Consider the following 13,196-nt stretch of genomic DNA (forward strand, 5'->3'; position numbering starts at 1 on the left):
AATATGTATAAAATGGATAACTAATAAGAACCTGCTGTATAAAAAAATAAAGTAAAATTCAAAAATAAATAAAAGATTTACTGCAATTAATCCTCCAAGCCTGACCCCCTTAATCAAATGTACTTCCTCCTACGTCCTACACACACTTTTCTGCTAAGAGGCGACTTCTTGGTGGAGCGTGACACAGGGCACACTGGTCCTGCCATTCCTTTGCACAAGCTGTTCCTCTCTCCCTGAATAATCTCTAGGAACCTCAGTGTCAATTTAGGTGCAGTGGAAAGAATATGGGCTCTGAAATCTGAGCTCTGTTAAATGGGAATAATAATGTCTAACTAAAAGCTGCTGTGGGATTGAGTGGGCGTATCACACCCGGGCAGTGCCTGCCACGTAGCAGTTGCTAAATTGATGTCAGTGCCCATCCTCCTACCACACTCCCTTTCTGAGGTCCGTCTGAAGTCTCACACACTGTCGACTCCAGGCATACAACCTCTCTTTTCCTTAAAGTCTTACAACTCTTACAGGATATACTGCATCATTTAGCTCTTCAGCATTAGGCTTGTGTGTATCTTATATACATCATCATTTTCCCAGCCAGGTTTTCGGATCTTGAGGCCAAGATCATGTCTTGGGCTTCTTCTGTTGCTCTGCAGAACTTAGCCCAGGCTGGAGACACAGGGGGAGCTCCAATGCACCTTGTGTTCTCGGTGGGATCCCAGCTTCCCTCCCCCACCCCCCACACACAAGCAAAAATTCTTTGTGATGGGCAGTTTCTAGGGCCAGTCTGGAACTCTTCAGCTACTCTAGTTGGTTGCCTTCAACCCCACTGATAAAGGCCTACACTCAGGCTGTGGGCTGCTTCTGGAAAGCTTTCTGAGCCTCCAAGAGGGCAGGCTGAAAGGACTGGGGCCAGTGTTCCTGAAAGGAGATACCCCTCAATCCGGGAGGGGAACATGGAGCTGCATGCACACAGGGACAGCCCAGAGGATTCCAGTTCAAGCGGGTTGAGGGTGCCTCCTTCAACACAGTGGGACTGATTTCTCTCCACTGACCCCAATCCCCTCTGTCCATGGGGCTGCTCTGCCATCACTGTCCATTTGCTGAGAAGGTACTGGCCTGAGGGAGAGCCTTGCTCTCCAGACTGAAGACAACTCTGTCTTCCTGGGATAAAGAGCGGTTTCAAAGCCCCTCAAGCTCAGAAGGAGCACAGCAAGTACACAGAGTCTACCTGGCTGAGCCGGGGCCCCAGACCCAGCCCTATGGAGGACTCTGCAGATGGACAGTGACCAAGAGAGGCAGATGAGAGGGACCAAGGACATGGTGCCATGAGCTGTGGGCAGGAAACCTCACTGCTAACATACAGCCAGTCAGCCCAGAGCCGTTCCCTGACACCCTGCACCCCACCCCCAGTCAAAGGCCCTAACACCCCCTCTGTGGCTTTTATTTCCCTTCATCTAGGCCGCCCCCAGTGCTGCTTTAACTGTTCTCTTCCTCCATCAAAGTCACCCCCGCCCCCGACTCCAGGCCGAGAACAGGAGTGCTGTCCTACAAGCCTCCTTCTTCTTTGCTTCCCCACCTGCACCCATTGCCTAGCACAGCACACAGTAGGAACTCAAGAAACATTGTTTTAATAATGTCGGTCATAGGATTTGTTTTCCAGGAAGTTCAATGCAAAAAATTGTTTATTCTGCTCTTAATCCTTAAACAATTAAGCAATTTTATTCTCTGAAGCACCTTGTGAACAATAAATCAGCAACCTTAGAAGGCTATCAGTCTGTATTCAGAAAACTCAAGGTTTGCTTTCATAAAAAAAAAGAAAAAAATCATTGGGTAGGGCTTCCCTGGTGGCGCAGTGGTTGAGAATCTGCCTGCCTATGCAGGGGACACGGGTTCGAGCCCTGGTCTGGGAGGATCCCACATGCCACGGAGCAATTAGGCCCGTGAGCCACAACTACTGAGCCTGCGCGTCTGGAGCCTGTGCTCCGCAACCAGAGAGGCTGCGACAGTGAGAGGCCCGCGCACCGCGATGAAGAGTGGCCCCCGCTTGCCGCAACTAGAGAAAGCCTGGGCACAGAAACGAAGACCCAACACAGCCAAAATAAATAAATAAATAAATAGCGTTCCCTTAAAAAAAAAAAAAATCATTGGGTAAAAACCAAGAGTATTGGATAAGCAAAAGACTGGAAACAACCAAAATATCCATCTATAAGGGCCTGGTTAAATAAGCCAAGGTATAGCCATACAATGGAATTTATGCAGTCAAACCAAAGAAGCAAAAAAGAACAAAGAAGTTCTTTATAGTCAAGACTTACTGTTCAGTGGAAAATGTAAAGTGAAATATAATGTGTATGGTATGCTTCCATTTGGGTAAAAAAATTTTTAATACACATGCACATGTATGTATACATACACACACATATACATATTTTCCAGTATGTGCATTCAGTATCTTTAAACTGAAGAGACCAGTAGCAGTGGTTGCCTAGGGATAAGGGAACTAAGAGATGAGGTGAGAGAAAGACAGTTTACTTTGAATACCCTTTTGTACCTTTTGAATTTTAAACCATGTAAGTATTGACCTATTCGAAAAAATTAAATTAGAAATTCAAAGCAAACAATGCGTGGAAAAGTAATAAAAAATCTAGTTTAGGAAAACATAAAAGAGAAATCCTCATTTAAAAATGATTCAAGGCAGCCTGGTTGAGTCATCTGTTAACTGCGCAGAAAGCAAAAACCCAGGAGGCACCCTTGTGTAGCTGAAAGGACACGTGGCAGCCGCTGGCACTGGCCTCGGCTCCTCCCTGCCTTCCTGGGGGACCTCAGAGAGTGGCGGGGCCTCTCTGACCCTCAGTTTCCTCCTCTGTGAGTGGAAGTGTTTGGACCAGCTCTTAGAGCACATAGGCCCTTTCCTGTGTGGGAACAGGGGATCCCCAGGTAGACACAGCTAGTTACTTAGTGACAACCTAATTTAAAAAGAAGAAACACTCCTTAGAAAGGAGAGAGAGTTTCCTTCCCCCCATAGAAGTCTGTGGCAGGGAGATAAAAACCTCAAATCCTCGTCACCAGAGTGCAGTGAAACCAGCGCCTCTGACTTCAGGAGCTTAAAATACATTTGCGGACACACCCTTCCCTCCAAACACACCTGCTGCTTTTTTCCTCTCTCTTCCCACATCCTCTCTGGACAGGCCAAGTGCCCATTTATGACAGAGCTGAAATATTTCCTTTTTTGTTCTAATATTTCCTGCAGGGCCCCTCCCCTCTTTCATGGCTGCCATTCACAGCCATCTGGGATGACCAGGAACAACGGGCAGCTTCAGGATTTAAAGACAATGAAAACATGTCACTTTTTTAAAATAATAGTTAACGGAGGCCCCCCTGCATCCCCAAAACATACTTTTAAATAAATGCAACTTAATGGCAGTGGCTGGATATGGTCCATTCTTGGAGAGGCTTAGAGAGGCGTGTATGTCTCTCTAAACTGTCCAAGCAGAACTTTCCAATGAGATGCTTTAAAACGTGGTGTCCAGCAGGTTTCTCTGTTGCCCAAACTTTCTCTCCAAGCCCCATCTCCACCCACTTCAAACTTAGGAGGTGGCTAAATGTGCTTTCCATGCCTTTCTCGCAGGAATTAGAGAACACCAGAGCCAGAATGGCTCTGAGATAATACAATCTCATTTTTGTGGTTGAGGAAACTGAGGCCCATAGTGGAATGGCGCCCAGGAATACACAATTCGCCCTCCACATGCCAGGATAAAAGTCAGGTCTCACAACCCTTCACTTCTTCCCTAAATTGCTTGCTTTTGACACGTCTCCTCCCCTGGCCATGCAGAGTCCCCCAAGTAGTACCAGCCTCCCCCAGACTGACCCTCCTGACCTGTGCCCCAGGCTCCCTGCCCTGTCTCCAGACTACAGAGCTCTTGAAGTGTGACTGGTGTCACGTGTTGAAATGATAATACTTTGGATATATTGGGTTAAACAAAAAACCTTACTAAAATTCATTTTACCCATCTCTTTTTACTTTTTTTAAATGTGACTACTAGAAAATTTTAAATTACCTGCATGGCTCACATTATATCTTCACTAGGCTGTGCTGCTCCAGGTCATATGCCGTTTATCCATTCAGCTCCCAGCCGGCAAAACTGACCTGTCCCTTGTCCCAGACTCTGTGTGGCCATTCTCTATTCTAAAGACCAACCACGTCAGGCATTCCTGACAAGTGTGCCCCTGACAACAATATCGAGACTGAGCCACTGAAGCCTCAGGATGATTGTAAGGAGTGTGTCTCCCCTTCTGTAGGAGGTAGGGAAGGAGAGGGATCCTGTCACCCCTCAAGTGACATTAATTCTACCTACATGTGAGCACTGGCTTCCCAACAGTCCTCTGTCTTGTAGGATTTTTATCCCTTGAAGTAGAGTGGTAGCTTGAGGAGGAGGAGGAGGGGGAAGAAAACAAAGTCTTGAAAGCTCTTCAACACGAATCCTTGGTCTTCTCTCTCCTCTCCCTTCAGGTTAGAAATAGAAATCACAAAACACGTGAATAATTGTGGCTTCCATGTGGGGACCCCTCATTTTTGTCAGGAGCTGTGCAGAGTACTTTGTGTGTATTATCTCATCCCATTTTCTCAACCACCCTATGAACTTTGTTATCACTGTTTTCTAGACAAGGAAACTAAAGCTTAGAGAGGTTAAGTAATGTGCCCAAGGTGACCACCAGAAAGTGGCCAAGACATAGGGTTCAGGTCTGATCAGTTCCAGACCCATGCTCCTCACCACCCCTGCACGTGTCTCAGTTTCCTCATCTGCAGGATGGGGACAATACCTGCCTGAGGCAGGGTTGGAGACCCCATGGTCCCTGGGGACCCATCCTCCCCTGGGAGTAGGTTGTGCTCCTGAGGAGCTTCTGGTTCGAAGGATCTGTCTCTAGCCACTCCCTGGTTGGGCTATACCCCACATCCTAGGCTGGCAAACCTGTCCCTGCGCTCTTGACCTTGGGGCTCTCTTGACCTTGAGGTTGCTCCTCCCTGGATGCCCTCTAGTTCCTGTCTCAAGGAATTAAGTGCCACTAGCTCGTTACATCAAGACTCCACCTAAACTTCACCTCCTCCAAAAACCAATCAAAACTATTAAGTCAGAAAGCCGCTTCCCATGCTGCCCTTTCCTACTCTGCTTCCCGGGAGGTGATGCTCTTCCCCACCCCTCCCCAGGGCCCTGCACTCCTTCTCCAGCAAACTCACACTCAAAAGAAGCCTTGACACCAACGGGCTTAATCAGGGTCTCACCTCCCACAGGAAGTATTCTGTATTTCACTCATTCAGCAAAATATATCCTGAGCATCCACTGCACGCCGGGAGTTCTTCTAGACCATGGGCATAGCAGTGACAGTGACAAAGCTCCTGGGCTTCTGAAGGATCCAGGGTTTTCCCCAAATGGTGATGCCCTCAACACACTAATCCAATGATACTGGTTCATATTTCTCAAGATTCTCCTGCTGTTATTTGTAGGTCAAGGAATGATTAGCTAATGGGCACTGGGTTTTGTTTTGTGTTTTGTAATGGTAAATAAAGTATGATACATTACGTGAAGGAATGCAACACATCCATTAAAATATGTTTCTAAAGAGCATGATGGCATTGGTAAATGTGATAGAACGCTCATTGAGGGACAGCTTACAACACCATATACCAGTGGCTCTTAACAAGGTCATGGAGGGAGGTACTTAGTGAGAAGTACCTTTCTAACCACATCCAGTATTGGGGGTGGGCAGGAGGGAGAGCTGATTTCCTAACTCAAACTGTGGATGGTAAAGCTTACTGAAGTATTCTCAACCAGTGAGGAGACTTGGAAAATACATTTTCTTCTAAAAATCAGTGACTCACGGTGGGAATTTCCCAGACTCCCAAGAAAAAGAAACCTTCTGTCTATTAAAAGATGATATGGGTTTTTAAAGTTGTAGAAAACAACATTTAATCTTAATACATTTATATATGAGTAGGTCTCTCTGTGTGTGCACATGCACGCACACACACACACACACACACACATGCGTGTGTTAGTGGATACAGAAAAAAGACTGGAAGGAAATATTCCAAAATCAGGGTGTTGTAAGCAGTTTTCTGTTTTAATTTTACACCTTTCCATATTTTCCAAATTTTCCATCACGACCCTTATTGCTTTTATAATCAGAAAATAAGCAGCAAACTGAACGCTAATAGTTTTTTAATTTCCTCATGAATCTGTTTTCACAGGCACCATTTCAGTGGGGTTTGGAAATCAGCAGGGTGTGAAACACAAATGAAATTCCCCATTCCTGCAGGGCTGAGTGTACCCCTTGGCCCTGAAGAGAAGCTCTCTCCACATCCACGCTGGCAGCCAGCTGTCCACAGCTGCTCTGAGGAGGCTGCAAATGAATGGAGCTGGTGGAAAAACACAACATTCCTAACTCTCCAAGGATGGCATTATGCTTGGAACTCTTGCTCACCAAAGAAGTAAATAAACAGAAGAGAGAGGGAGAGAGGTGGCAGCCAAGCAAGCTGGAGGAACTTCAGTGCTGGCAGTGGCTCAGCTTCCCAAGGTCCCCAACTCATAACAAAACACCTGAAAGACCCCTCCGCCTAAGTCAACCAGCCTTGTCGAATCAGGGCTAACACTGCTAGACCATAGCCCTTCTGGGCTGTATCTCTCAAACGCCAGCTTCCCTTCCTGCCACACATCAGAGTGAGTATGAACAAGCTTTATATCCACCCCTAAGCTAAAGAGATCCCGAGGGCAGGGCCCCTGGCTGATTCATCGTCATACACCCGCTAGCACTAATGAGCATAGCACTCACCAACTATTTCCTCAGCCACTGCCACATACCAGGCACTGTTCTGGGGTTGGGGATACAATGGGGAGCAAAACAGACAAGCTCCCTGCCTTCTTGGAGCTTACATTCTGGTGGGGGAGGGAGACAACAGACAGGAGGAGAATCAAGTTTCTATCCCAGATAGATTGGAACGCTGTGACGAACGTATTACCAGGCTGTTTCAGTTGAGATCTAATGACGAGGTGAAGCCAGCTGTGGGAAGATTTGCAGGAAGGGCCTTGCAGACAGGAGAACAGACAAGGAGAAACACGTGAGCTCCGTGTGTTCAAGGAACAAAAAGGAGCCAGGTGGCTGGAGTACAGGGAGTGGAGGAGGGTCAGAGAGGCAGGCAGGGGCCAGACCCCAGAGAGCCCACAGGAGGGTAGCACAGGAGCGGCCCACCTGCCTCACTAGAGGAGAGTCCCGCTGTGGCTTTGTGAGGCTGGGTTGTGCTGTGACAGCCCTCAGAGCAGGAATGCGTCGCTATCAGTCGAATTGATGACAGGATTCCCATCATCCCAGACAGGCAATCAGCTTGACTCGGGGCTCTCAAAATGCCCCTGGAACCCCATCTCTTCTCATCCACACTCGGCTTCTAGATCCTTGCCCTGCCAACACCCCCTTCACAGCGCCAAGGAACACAGCTGATGGCAACGAAGGAGCAAGCCTGACTGCCGTCCACCCATACACCCATGCCCAGCCCTCGGTGTGCGTTCAGCAAACATCTTCCGTGCCCAGGCCTTGCGGTGGGCGCTGAGGGTGTGACGATGAGCAACACAAGCCCCGCCCCCAAAAGCTGCCCCAGGCCCTCAGGGCACCACGGTTGGCCAGGAGCTGCCCAGCACCCACCCCTCCAGGTAGGCCTCCTGGTAAAACCTGCTGTGAGCGCCTGACATCGTTCTGAAGGGTGGATTAATTCACTCCAAGGGGTTAAACAGAGAGACAAGCTCAGTGCCCCGCCTGCTTCCTGCCCCCCCCACCCCCATTCCTCCCTCCACTGACCCAGGGAGAAAATACGCCCAGTCTCAGGAATGAAGCTGTAGTCGGTGGGATGGCAGGTACGATGCATTTGAAGACAAAGGAGGGTTCTGGTGTTGGCTTGAAGAGTGGGAGGTGAGGGGGACCAACAGGGACTAGTCTGGGGAAGGGGTGGGGAGGAGGGAAAGAGCTCCGGCTGCAGGCCTCAGACCTCCGCAACCAGCACCAAACAGATGCCACAGCTCACGGTCAGAGGGAGCCACGTCTGATTTGTGGCTTTCAGAATCTCCTCCTGCATAAAAATCATCGTTGCCATTATTCAGAGAAGCAAATTACCCCCACTTGAGCAGGTTCTTAAGCTCCACCCTGTGAGGTTTCTGGGGTGCGCCTCATTCTGTGCAAATGGGGGGGGTCAGTGCCTGAGGAAAAGCACCCACACTGGCTCTAGGACATGCTTGTATCCCAGATCCCCCAGAGCAGCTGAAGTTGCCAGAAGCCCCGCGGGGCCCCTCCACACAGGTCAGGGTTCACTCCAGCCCCCTCCATGCAGTGAGCGGCAGGTTTTCTTCCAGTGGGCACAGCCATCCTGGGGAGAAGTCAGCGCCAAGCCTGGTTCCAGACCCTTGAGTCTCTTCCTCCCAGGAGGGGAGGAGGGGTTATAAATAGCCTGGACTCCTTCAGCCCTCCACAAGCACAGATCCCACACCCCCGCCCCAGCCTCAGCCAGCTGGTCCCTCCTCGCCCAAGTTCCCACAGCCTTCTGGAAGAGGGAGGGAAATGGCTCACCATCAGTCGGGGTGGAGAACACAGCCCTTCAGGCCCCCATGGGAGTGAGTGGCCGCCCATGAATTGTAACTGTGACCCTGCCACACCTCTAAACCCCTTTGTAACTGCAGTGCTGGAGAGGGCTGGCGGGGGGTCGCAATATTATTAGGGGGACTCTTTCACCCTGGTCGGCCCAGAAACCCCAAGCTGCATGCTCAGAGTATGTTACTGCAGTGAATGGAGTTACAGCAATAACATTCTCCCATCTCTCTGCCCTGGTTTCCCTATCTGTTAAGAGCTGAACTATGAACGAGTTACCTATGAGATTAGCATGCAATGAAAGTGAAAAGGCAGTGTCAAACTATAACATCGTATTGTCGTGAAGATACCGGATCTTGGTTTCTTCTCCAGGAGCCCCAAGCGCAGCTATGGGGACATTGATTCTTATCTGTTCATGAGAGAAGAATTATGCTTGGTGACACTGCATTAGTCTTGAATTCTTGATACTGCGTGCCCTTGAAAGCATAAAACTTACAAAATGTTCTCTTATAAGTCGTTTCTGACTAATACAGATTGACACACACCACATCCAGAATTATTTTGATTTAATACGGTTCTGCTGGACCGTACATGACATTTTAGACTGAAGAATAAGCGTTGCCCTAGAATATTTAGGTTCGGGAGAAAAAAGTTCTCTTAACAATCATTCTGTTTATCACTCAGATCCTTCCTGCCCATATACACTGGTAAGAAACAAGTGGCTAAAATTTAAGTGGCCAACTCGCAGTTCTTTTTAATTAAGACACTTTGTTTGCTCAATAAAATACAACGTAAAAAAACATTTACTGAAAACCCACTCATTGATGTCTAATAGCTGTGTCAAATACCCATAACAACATTTATTCCAACACCCCCAGATAATTGCTCATCTTTCTCATTTAGTATCCACAACAGCACAGCATTTGTGCCCAAGTGTGGTTGATCCAGAATTGGGCTCCCTTTCAAAAATATCTGTAAAACCTAATTACCAGGAAAACAGAGTTCTGGCATCCTACGGAAAGTGGGTGCCTCACAGTTAGACAAGCTTCAAACTCATCTTGGCTAATCAAGCCACATTATGTTACAAAAGGAGTTTGAGGAACTTGGGGTGAGGAGGGAGCAGGAAAAGTTAGGATAGTGTCAGACTGGAAATCTGCAGTGACCGTTCTGATTTTTTTAAGCCAAGGGCAGAGGACAGGAAATTAGCTGGCAGGCATGGATGTAGAAAGTACCAGATAATGAGCCCACGATGGGCTTGGGGTGTGGGAGTGGCATTTCTGATCTCAGGCCCTACAAGGCCTTGTTGAGGGAACTCTCTCCACCCCGGTCTGGGAGGCTGATGTCATTTCTAGTCTCCCTGGGCCTCTAACCACTGTGGCAGGTCACTCTCCTTCCTCGGGCCTGAATCTGCTCTTCTGTAAAATGAGCACTCTTTAATATTTCTAGGGTCTCTTTCAGCTCCAAAATTCTGTGACTTCCTTTAAAGCAAAGGACATGCTTCCTGCTCAGGTACATGCTGGGGCTGGGGGAATAAGGAGTGGGAACAGAACCAGCCAGAATGAAGGACTGAGTGTTTCCAACTCCCTTGCAGTTCTGTACCGCCTTGCAACACCTGGGTATCAGACTCACTCTGGGAATAATGATTTCTTTCAGCCCAGGATGGAGCTACCCGGGTGGTGCTAACCTCTGCTGCCCTGGATTTGTCAACCTGGCCAATGAGCAACAGGGCCAAACCACTGGATTTCTCAGAGCCTCTCTCCCAGAGCTGACCAAGGCATCTGACCCTCGCATCTTCCTCTTGTGAGGGTCTTCCCTTCCCACCGTCATCGCTCTTTCCGTCCCGGAGGCCCCAGAAACCCCAGCCCTCGCCTGGAGAATGGTCCAGCGAGGCTCCCTGGGCAGGCAGCACAAGCCACACACTCCTGTCTCCCCTCGGTCCTGGACCCTCCACACCTCGGCTTGGGTACCAGCCCCCGCGGCTGGATTCAAAGGAAACGGGAGTTGTTGCCGCTTCTCTTTTCTTTGGCTCCTCCTGGCCTTCTTCCTAATGAAATCAAAGAAGCAGCCCTAATAACAAAGCAGCACAGTGGCCGGAGACGATTCGCTTTCAAAGGAGCAGGAGATGCGCATACCATGAGCGAAGGCGCGCCCGGTTCCCGTGCGCGTGGCTAGGAAGAGACTTTGTGCTGACCCTTGCGGGTGACAGGTACCGGGCCGGCCTTCGCTTAACTTTCCCGAGGCACAGAGGAACCCGTTGAGTGCTCCCATTTCCCGCAACTTCCCAACTGGACAGCAGCATGGGTCTCAGGACCTGCAAAGACACCACCTCGAGCAGGGACCGCTACGAAGCCCTTGAGGTGCATTGCGAGATGCCGCGTCCCAGACTTTCCAGTGCCTTTCCTAATCTTCAAGATAAGACCTCAGTGCGGGTGCCAAAGTCTCAAGAAACCTCCACTCTCCAAAATGTTCCCGCGCCTTCCCGGCAGAAGTGCGGTAAAAGTTTTGGCAGAAACCACCTGTGTCTGCCGACAGACCCGGCCCGCCCGGGCCCAAAGGCGCCGCCGAGCCCGGGGCCGCACGCGCCCGTAGAAGTTCCCTTCCAGCCCCGCGCGCCACTTCGCTCCGGGCCGCGGTGCCAGCCAGGAGGCGCGGCGCCCGCTCGCTGGCTCGCTCTTCGCTGGCTCTCCCCTCCTCCCTCCCTCCTCCCGCCTCCTCCCGTTGCATGGCTGCCGCACGGAGCCCCTGAATAGCCACCACAGCCCCCCGCCTCCTGCCCGCCGCGCCGGGGGCGCCCCTGCCCCAGCCTGCGCCCCAGGGTGCGCGGACCGCCGGCCTCCTAGCAACAGCCCGGGAGATCGCTCCCCGGCGCCTGCGATGCGGAGCCACCCTCCGGGAGCCCCGCGACCCCCGACCCGCCTCAGCAGCCGAGATGCGGTAGAGACCGCGACCGTCGCAGTCGATGCCCCAGCCCGGCACGCGAAGCCACTCACCTCTGCGCGCCGCCGGACCCGCGCGCCTCCTGCACTTGGCTCCGGGCCGCTGTCCTCGCGTCCGCCTTCGCCGCCGCCGCGGTCAGTCAGTCCCTGTGCGGAGCTGCGCGGGCCGCTCGGCTGTCAGAGTCTCGTGGCTGGGCTGCGCCGGCTGTGTGAAGCCCAGCGGCAGTGGCGGGCGCGCGGCAGCTCCTCCCTCCCCGCTCCGCGCCTCCGCCCTCCTCGTGCCCCGCCTCCCGCGCCGCGGCTGTCAGCCCTGCGCCCCGCGCCCGGCGCCCGCGTTGCCCGCGCCAGCGGCTCGGGGTGCGCACTGGGCTAGAGGGCCCGGATGTCTGAGGTCGCCTCTCTCGCGCGCCCGCCCCCTCCCCTGCACCCCCTCCCCGCCCTGCCACACATGCACTTGCTGCGTCTTAACCTCCTCCTCGGCTCCAATTAATTTCTATTTTGACAGTAACTGTGGCTGGGGGCGGCGCTGCTGGGGGTGCCCAGGACCCGCGGAGGCGGCGGGCGGCAGTCAGGCCGAGGCGCGGGAGCGGAGTGGGGGGCCGGGCAGAGCCACCCTCCGCTCGGGGCTCCGCGTCTTTTTTCTTTCTTTTTTCTCTTTGCCTCCTCCAGGATTTAAAGGGACAGCCCCGGCCGAGGCGAGGGGCCAGGCGGCCGCCGTTTCTCCGGTCTCCAGACGCCCTCTGCGGCCCGGCCGGACCCGCCGGCACCCGGAGCACAGGCTCCAGACCGCCGGGTATTTTTAGGTCCACACCCGGCCCAGGACACCGGGGCGGCAGAGCTTGGCTCGGTCGCCCCGGCGCACGGCTATTTTTACAGAGTCCGATTGGGGGAGGAAATAAAACTCAGCAACTGCTTTTCCAACCGAAAGTAGGGAGCAAGGAGTGGGGGCGAGAAGTTTCCCAAATGCTCTCGGAATTCCAGAGAGCTCAGAAAGACACCTCTCCGACACAAGAAACCACAGGCGCGCAGCACTCCAGGGCTCCCAAATCCCTGCGGGCCTCCCCGCCCTGGAGGCCGCTCGGGCGCCGGGCCCCCAACCGCTCGCCGGCCAAGGTACCCCGCAAGCTGCACAGCGCGCGCCAGGGACCGGCCTCGGGCCACCCGTCACTCGCCTGGACTGCGTAGAAGGCCGCCTTCGCAGAAGCATCCAATCACCCAGCTACGCAGCCAAAGGGCGGGCACTAGAAGGACTTGACTCCTCCCGGTCCCTCCAAGCCCCGCCTCCGCGGATACTGTACCCGCTGGAGAGTCTCGGTGGGAAGCGCAGCAAGCGCCGAGCGGTGATGGACAGCGCAAAGGGCCCATCCGAGGGAAGAGGAGGGGGTCTCGGTCCAGGAGCGAAGGCGTGAACTGTCGCTGGCTAGGCGACTCCTGGGCAGATGTTCCGGCCACCAGCAGGCCGGGGCACACTGACGCTCAACCTTTTTACAACTCCCGCCTTCCGCACTCCCTGCAGACATAGAAACCCTTGCCCGCCGTGGCTTGCCCGACCTCTGCGACTTGTACCCTCTGATGTCAGCGGATCCTCTCCGGGACTCTTTCTTCAAAGCCGGCGAAGTTTTCGGTCCTCAAAGTCTTACA

At 52.4% G+C, this 13,196-nt stretch overlaps 1 protein-coding gene across 5 annotated transcripts in view; it reads right to left on the bottom strand.

The window, feature by feature from the left end:
* Positions 1-12,794, bottom strand: part of ZBTB7C (zinc finger and BTB domain containing 7C) — a 380,670-nt gene extending 367,876 nt beyond the window's left edge. For 3 of the 5 annotated variants that reach the window (XM_007112166.4, XM_028479911.2, XM_055080253.1), the window contains exon 1: positions 11,610-11,866. The gene's annotated coding sequence lies outside the window, so the exon portion shown is untranslated. Of the gene's footprint in view, positions 1-11,609; positions 11,867-12,024 lie in introns of those variants that run through there. The other 2 variants (XM_055080252.1, XM_028479916.2) reach the window with 2 other exon arrangements.
* Between the last annotated feature and the right edge of the window lie 402 nt (positions 12,795-13,196).

This window comes from Physeter macrocephalus, chromosome 19, assembly GCF_002837175.3.
Source record: "Physeter macrocephalus isolate SW-GA chromosome 19, ASM283717v5, whole genome shotgun sequence".
NCBI classification, from domain to species: Eukaryota; Metazoa; Chordata; class Mammalia; order Artiodactyla; family Physeteridae; genus Physeter; species Physeter macrocephalus.